The following is a 7,093-nucleotide window of genomic DNA, read 5'->3' on the forward strand; positions in this document are numbered from 1 at the left end:
TTTTTTTTTTTTTTTTTTTTTTTTTTTTTTTTTTTTTTTTTTTTTTTTTTTTTTGTTTGTTTGTTTGTTTGTTTGTCAGATCTATGAAGAGTTTCAACATGGTATTTAGTGTAATGACTAAATCTTCGATACGTCCTTCCATGTGTGTGATCAAACTCTCATAGTTACCTCCACGTTCATAGTTGATTGATTCTGTGACTCTTTCTTCTAAGGACTCAACCTCAACGTGGTCTTTGATTGACAAACATCCAAGGGACTGTTGATTGCATCCATTTCATCAACAGTCTTCCCATGAGTTTATGGTGCATGACCCATTTATGATATCATTCACCTGACCCATTTATGATATCATTCACCTTGGAGAGCAATCATATTTTTGCATTGTCCATAAGATGCATTGTGGCGAACATAACTCTCAAGTCCTCTGAGCAAGTTTCTTTAGGCCTTCAAGTATTGTTCTAGGTAAAAAAAATAAAGTTTTCTAATTCCTTGGCATCTCAATTCCCCTTGGGTTCCTGAATTTTTAGTTTGTTAAGCCAACATGAGCTTAACTTTGGTGTGGTTCTCTATGGCCCTCCTTATCAAACTCACTTGGGTGTTTATCACCTCATCCCCACTTGTTGAACTTGAACCTAATATCTATAACACAACGCTTCCAAGGTACAAAGTTCATTAAGTATGGACCAGTATAGTGTCTCTCAAATGTAGGTAAAGTTTAAAAATAAAAATCCATGGTAAAGGATTGAACCTAGGCTTCTTGGATGAAAGCCAAATATCCTAACCATTGGATAATAATGGATTTTTCATGTAGATGTCCTAGAGTCTTTTGTCAGATCGTTAAAGAGTTCCAGCATGGTCTTTTGTGTAATATCTAACTCTTCGACACATCCTTCCATGTGTGGGATAGGGCTCTCATAGCTACCTCCACGTTACGAGTTCTTCGATCATGTGACTCTTTCTTCTAAGGAGTCAACCTCAAAAGTCCTGAGGTCTTTGATTGTCAAACTGTAGTATCCGAAGAAATAGAAATAGAAAAAAGAAAAATAAAAAAAGAGAGGAAAAACACAAGAGAAGGGCAACTATATTATTTTGCCCCTCACCCATTAAAGAGAAACTAGAGAGAGGAGGAAGAATAAACCGCCGTAAGATTCACTAAAAACTATCGTCAGAGTATATTTTGGTCAAGATCATGACGCAAGGAGCCTTTTTTGGAAGAGAAAAGAGAATTTGGGTGGCCGGAGTCCTATTTTCCGTCAAGAAATCGAGAAAACCTGTGAGGTAAGATTTTGAACGTTTTTCTTAGATCTACGATTTTCCTTAGTGAATCAAAATCTAAAATCTTGATATATTCATCTAGGAATAACTCTCCACATGATATGTGAAGAAGTTTGGCTGAAACCTCGATCTGAAGACGAAAATTCGAGAATCATCCAAGAACGGAGAGAGAAGAAATTCCGACAGCCACGTGTCGACAGCGGGCAGCGAGACGTGGCTGGGCAAGCAGGGGATACGTGTCGAGCATCGACCGGAGCCAAGCATCAAGTGCCAGCTGGAGCTACGCAGCTCGAGTGAGACGGCGACAACTCAAACCAGTTGCGGGCCATACGAGTGAACCGACCCACTGACTCGTCGAGCGAACCGACCCGAACTGGAGTGCCTAGACCGCAACTACGTAGAAAGCATGTGCATATGGTACTCACGAGTGAAACTCGTGAGTAGACCTTCTCCCGATGCTTGAGGATATGTGGCAGTGCGTGGAAGCACGTGAGGGTTAGTTTTTAGCCCGTTCGACTTATGTTTGCCCGATTCTCATCACAATTTCAATGCTAATCATATTTTTATGTGATTTAGGACCTAATTGAGGAAAATCAGTATTCTTGGACACGCTATTTGTGCAGGAATGCTAAACGAAGGACACACGTCGATCATGTAAGTCACCACTCGGTATTTAGGAAGAAATACTTGTAGGATTTGCTTGGATTGCATGCATGCTAAGATTAGCTTTCCATGAATGAGATTAGGCAGGTTGTTTGTCTGAGCGTATTGGCTGAATTATCTGGGTGTTGCTTGTATGTTTTAAGCTTCCACTATACGTATGCATATGTTTAATTCATGTTGAAATTGTGAACTCAGCATTATGGGTGCTTGACGGAGGCCATCGTCCCATGACGCATGCGTGTCTAGTTTGCATGAGTTATGCTGATGATGTTAGACGATGGTTACATGCACACTCTGTTATTTTCATGATCCATTACTATGATAAGCCGAGTGATTTGTAGTTAGGAGTGACAAGTCACTCAGCCTAGATACAACCTTCCCCCTAGGAACCTAACAGATTACCACAGTGAAGAAGTACCTTAGGAGTGTTCTTAGGCTGCTAGTTGTGTGAACGATATCTATAGCTTCATGGGAGAACCAGGAGTTCTTGACCATTTCTCACTACACCCAGCCATTTCGCATGGGAAATGTGTCCCCACGTTGTATAGCCCATTAGCTGCACAGGAATGGGTTGGCTCGGGGGGCTCAACACACCCCTAGGCTAGATACCGTGTGGTCTCAGATAGGCATGTAAAGGTAGCGCCAAATAGAGAGATACTGGTCATCACAGCTTGGCACAAGGAATCCTTAGGTATCAAATGAAAGGACGAAGAACCAGTGTAGCTCCAAAGAGAAAGTCCCAAGGAGCGAGCCCCAAAGGGTCTGCGACTAGAACCAGACGTCTTAGAGCCAATTAGAAGACCGTGAGAATTCTGTTAAGTTTAGGATGCCATGAGAGCCTACAAGTAGGTGGCTTACTGAGTATAATTTTTATACCCATCCGAGTTTTACTATTTTTTTTTCAAGTGTTCGCTGGCTGCCAGTCGAGGTAGAGGAGCATTAGAGAGTTGTGCGGTCACAGAGGGGGTCGTTCTGGAGTGTTAATCCAATTTTAGTCTTTTTGAGTCTTTTATAAATTTCGTTTATATTTGTATTGTATTTCCTTTTTGTAAATTCAAATCCTCTTTCGAAATATTTGAAAATTACACTTCACTCTCTTCAGTTTTAATTTTATTGGATTTTCACTTTTATCTTTTACTCTTATTTTCTTTTCTTTTTTTGTTTGTTTTCGATTTCGTCTTTTAGGTCACGGTCCGAGTTTTGAAGCCTCGGAAATCAGGTCGTGAAAAATTGGTATCAGAGCAATCGGATTTTAGATTCTATAGACTTTTTCTAGGATAGAGAGTTGTACACCTCTGTGACTCAGCTCGACGACACACCTAGCTGCGACTAGGTATGCATTCTAACCCTGTTTAGTAGGTTATGAGTTGTTGTTAAGTCTGTAAAAATTTGATACTTGTCTTGGGAAAGTGGTAACTATGATTACGCCTTAGCGTGTTTAATAAAGAATGTTCACTCTATTACTGTCGATGCTAGATTCGAGTAATTGTGAGGAGTCGAGAGGGTTCATGTTATAGCTTACGTGTTAGGTTTTATATTCGAAAACTCATAGTTTGTAAACAAAAACATATCTATTTTCAATAAAGTTATTGTTGATGTTTATTCAGTAAAGATTGTTATTGAATAAAGTGAATTTTATGATCATTATTCTAAATGCAATAAACTAAGAATACTATGGCTATAGTATGATTACTTGAACTATAGGTAGAGACATAAGAGTGGATCAAGTTCAAGTATATATAGTCAAAATGATTTATAGTATAAGGATAAGACTGAGTACCTTATTCTGGGGACACTATGGATGCGGCCCACTTTTGTATATGATATAAACAATGTGAGTACTAAATTGTACATGTGGAGCCATGTGAGAGGGGGCGTTCTATGCAATGAGTATTGCATAAGATTGGACCATGAAGAAAATCAGTCTCACTTTATAATGTCATTTACTATTGAGACTGATTTTCTCACTCGATGACCTAGGTAACTCGACCTTAATCCTGAGCTAACTATGAACTCCTGTTTATTCAAAATTATCCTTAGATTTGCATGGGTTAGAGTGGTCGAAGTTCGCTGACTCAATAAGCCTCCCATTTCAATGGTAAGATTGGGTGAATAGCTGAGGACATAGGGTGCAAGATAGAATCTCTCCTACCCGTTTTTAGGGATAGTAGAGAGGTTGTTCCCTTAAGTACTGACTCTAGGTTTGGTCCGAGAGGGATTCGGTTAGGTGGTTGGATCACAAACCAATTGTTCAGTAGAGGATCAGTGGGACTTAAGGAACAAGAAGTAACTTTAGGGGCAAAAACGGTAAATTGACCCAGCTCTAGTTACGAACAATGTGTGAAGGATCGACTTACTAATCATGGTTATATGAAATGGACAGAAATATATCTATAGTGAGGGGAGTGCAACTACTAGGCTATAGTGGATTGTCCTAGTAGTTAACAATGTTGGTTAAAAGATTAATAAGTTTAGCCGGTTAATCTCGGATTGTTGGAGCCCATGATCTGTAGGTCCATTCGGTCTCCTACTAGCTCATATCGGACTAAACCTTAGAATAGTGGGACGAGTGAGTTTGAAGTTTTCAAACTCATATTAGGGAATATGCGCTAAATATATACGATATATTTAACCGCACTTTGATTTAATTACGAATTAAACAAAATGAGAGAATTGGAAATATTTATATAATTTTTAAATATTTTAATTATGAATAGGGATTCATAATCAATATGTGTCGGAATTGATTGAGATTGGCATTTGATTTAATGTTAAATATTAATTAAATTGTTTAATTAATTCTTTAATATTATTTTGATTTGAAATTAATTATTCAAATTAATTGTGGAATTAAGATAGAGAAAGTTAAAAGGTTGACTTCACTTAATGGAAAAATCCATGGGTGGAATATTGAGTGTCAATATATGGTTTAATAAACTTGCATATTTGCCAATAATCCCACAAATTTGAGTGAAATTTTGAGCGTCAAAAATTGGTTAATTCAAACTTGCATGCTTGCTCCATAATCCCACAATTTGAGTGAAATTTTGAGTGTCAAACATTGGTTAATTCAAACTTGTATGCTTGTCACATAATCCCACAAATTTGAGTGGAACTTTGAGTGTCAAAATTTGGTAATCTCAACTTTGGATATATGCAAATATCACTCTATAAATAGAGTGATCAGTTACATGGAAAATGAAAAGTCTTCTTGGAAAGAAATTCTCTCAAAACTCTCTCTCTACATATACTAAATTTCTTTCCAATTTAGTCATTCACTGGATTCCACAATTCCATTCTAAAGCGGGAGAATAGTAGGGAAGACACTAGTGGTGGTTCAAAACCTGTTCGTGAGAAAAAAGGAATTTAAACTACAAAGGGTTAGTGTTCAAACTCATTGAGTTTTAATGCTTTTGAGCATGCTAGCTAATTTATTATAATTGATGTACTTAAAGTACCTAAGGTCCAAATTGTTTCCGCATGTGTTATATTAACACTATCAATTGGTATCAGAGCAAGTTTTAGGCACTTTATTTACATTAATTTGAGCATGGTGGGTACCATTTCATGAATGAAGTTCTGTGGTTGCTAAAGTGGATGTTTATGATTTTAGCATTTTTTTTATGCTTCCATTTGATACAATTACTGTAATTAGCCTAACATATGGGTAAGAATGTGTTAGGCTATGGAGCCTGATACTTATTTATAGCTTGGTCAACGGTTATATCCGGTAAAGCTATATTTGGTAAGCTATATATAGTAAAGCTATATATGGTAAAGCTATATCCGGTAAAACTATATATGGTAAATAGTTATATATAGTAGATGGCTAAATCTGGTAAAGCTATATATAGTAAACTATACCATATATATATCTGGTCCGGTAAAGCTTTGAAAATGTACTTTTCTCTGTAATTCTCTCTGTACATACGTGAAGTCATCAATACAAAGAAATCCTTTTAGCCAGAGTTCTCCTTGCAACTTCTCTCTATCCTTCTCTTTGTGTTCATCTAGATCGAGCGTGTGCGTTGTTGGGCGATCCTAACAACTGGTATCGATCCTAACAACTGGTATCAGAGCGAGGCAAAATTCACCACGATCTGTGAAGATGGAAAGTTCAAAGATTGGAATTGAGAAGTTCGATGGATCCGATTTCGGTTTCTGGAAGATGCAGATTGAAGATTATCTGTACCAGAAAGATCTTCACGAACCTCTGTTGGGGGTGAAGCCGGATACCATGACCACGGAACAGTGGAAGCTCAAGGATCGACAAGCCTTGGGGCTGATCCGGTTGACGCTATCCAGAAACATGGCGTTCAACATTATCAAGGAGAAGACAACGTCAGGTCTGTTGAAGACGCTGTCAAATATGTACGGAAAACCGTTGGCTATGAACAAGGTGTATTTGATGCAGAGATTGTTATGAGTCCTTGTGAGAACTTCGTTACGAGCAAACAGAAACGAGTTAGCTTCACAAAGACTATTAGAGAATTGAAGAAAAGTACCAGAGGGCGCTCCCTCGATCGTTAGCATTGCTGAAACCCCGAAGGGGGCTGCGTCGGTCGAGAGCATCGCTGAAACCCCAAAGGGGGTTGCGTCGGCTGGAAGCGTCGCTGAAGCTCCAAAGGGGGTTGCGTCGTCTGGAAGCGTCGCTAAAGCTCCAGAGGGGGTTGCGTTGTCCGGAAGCGTCGCTGAAACTCCAGAGGGGGTTGCGTCGCTGAAGCTCCAGAGGGGGTTGCGTCGCTAAAGCTCCAGAGGGAGTTGCGTCGTCCGGAAGCGTCGCTGAAGCTCCAGAGGGGGTTGCATCGTCCGGAAGCGTCGCTAAAGCTCCAGAGGGGGTTGCGTTGTCCGGAAGCGTCGCTGAAACTCTAGAGGGGGTTGCGTCGCTGAAGCTCCAGAGGGAGTTGCGTCGTCCGGAAGCGTCGCTGAAGCTCCAGGGGGGGTTGCGTCGCTGAAGCTCCAGAGGGAGTTGCGTCGTCCGGAAGCGTCGCTGAAGCTCCAGAGGGGGTTGCGTCGTCCGGAAGCATCGTTGAAGCTCCAGAGGGAGTTGCGTCGTCCGGAAGCGTCGCTGAAGCTCCAGAGGGGGTTGCGTCGTCCGGAAGCGTCGCTGAAGCTCCAGAGGGGGTTGCGTCGCTGAAGCTCCAGAGGGAGTTGC

The 7,093-nt window shown here is 40.2% G+C and overlaps 1 long non-coding RNA gene across 1 annotated transcript in view; it reads left to right on the forward strand.

The window, feature by feature from the left end:
• The first annotated feature begins 3,667 nt into the window (after positions 1 to 3,667).
• The window catches only part of LOC111438541, a 9,421-nt gene continuing 5,995 nt past the window's right edge, over positions 3,668 to 7,093 (forward strand). The window contains exons 1-2 of the long non-coding RNA XR_002709691.1: positions 3,668 to 3,680; positions 4,107 to 4,113. This is a non-coding gene — a long non-coding RNA (uncharacterized LOC111438541). The remainder of the gene's footprint in view (positions 3,681 to 4,106; positions 4,114 to 7,093) is intronic.

Source organism: Cucurbita moschata, unplaced genomic scaffold (assembly GCF_002738365.1).
Source record: "Cucurbita moschata cultivar Rifu unplaced genomic scaffold, Cmos_1.0 Cmo_Scf00077, whole genome shotgun sequence".
Classification (NCBI taxonomy): Eukaryota; Viridiplantae; Streptophyta; class Magnoliopsida; order Cucurbitales; family Cucurbitaceae; genus Cucurbita; species Cucurbita moschata.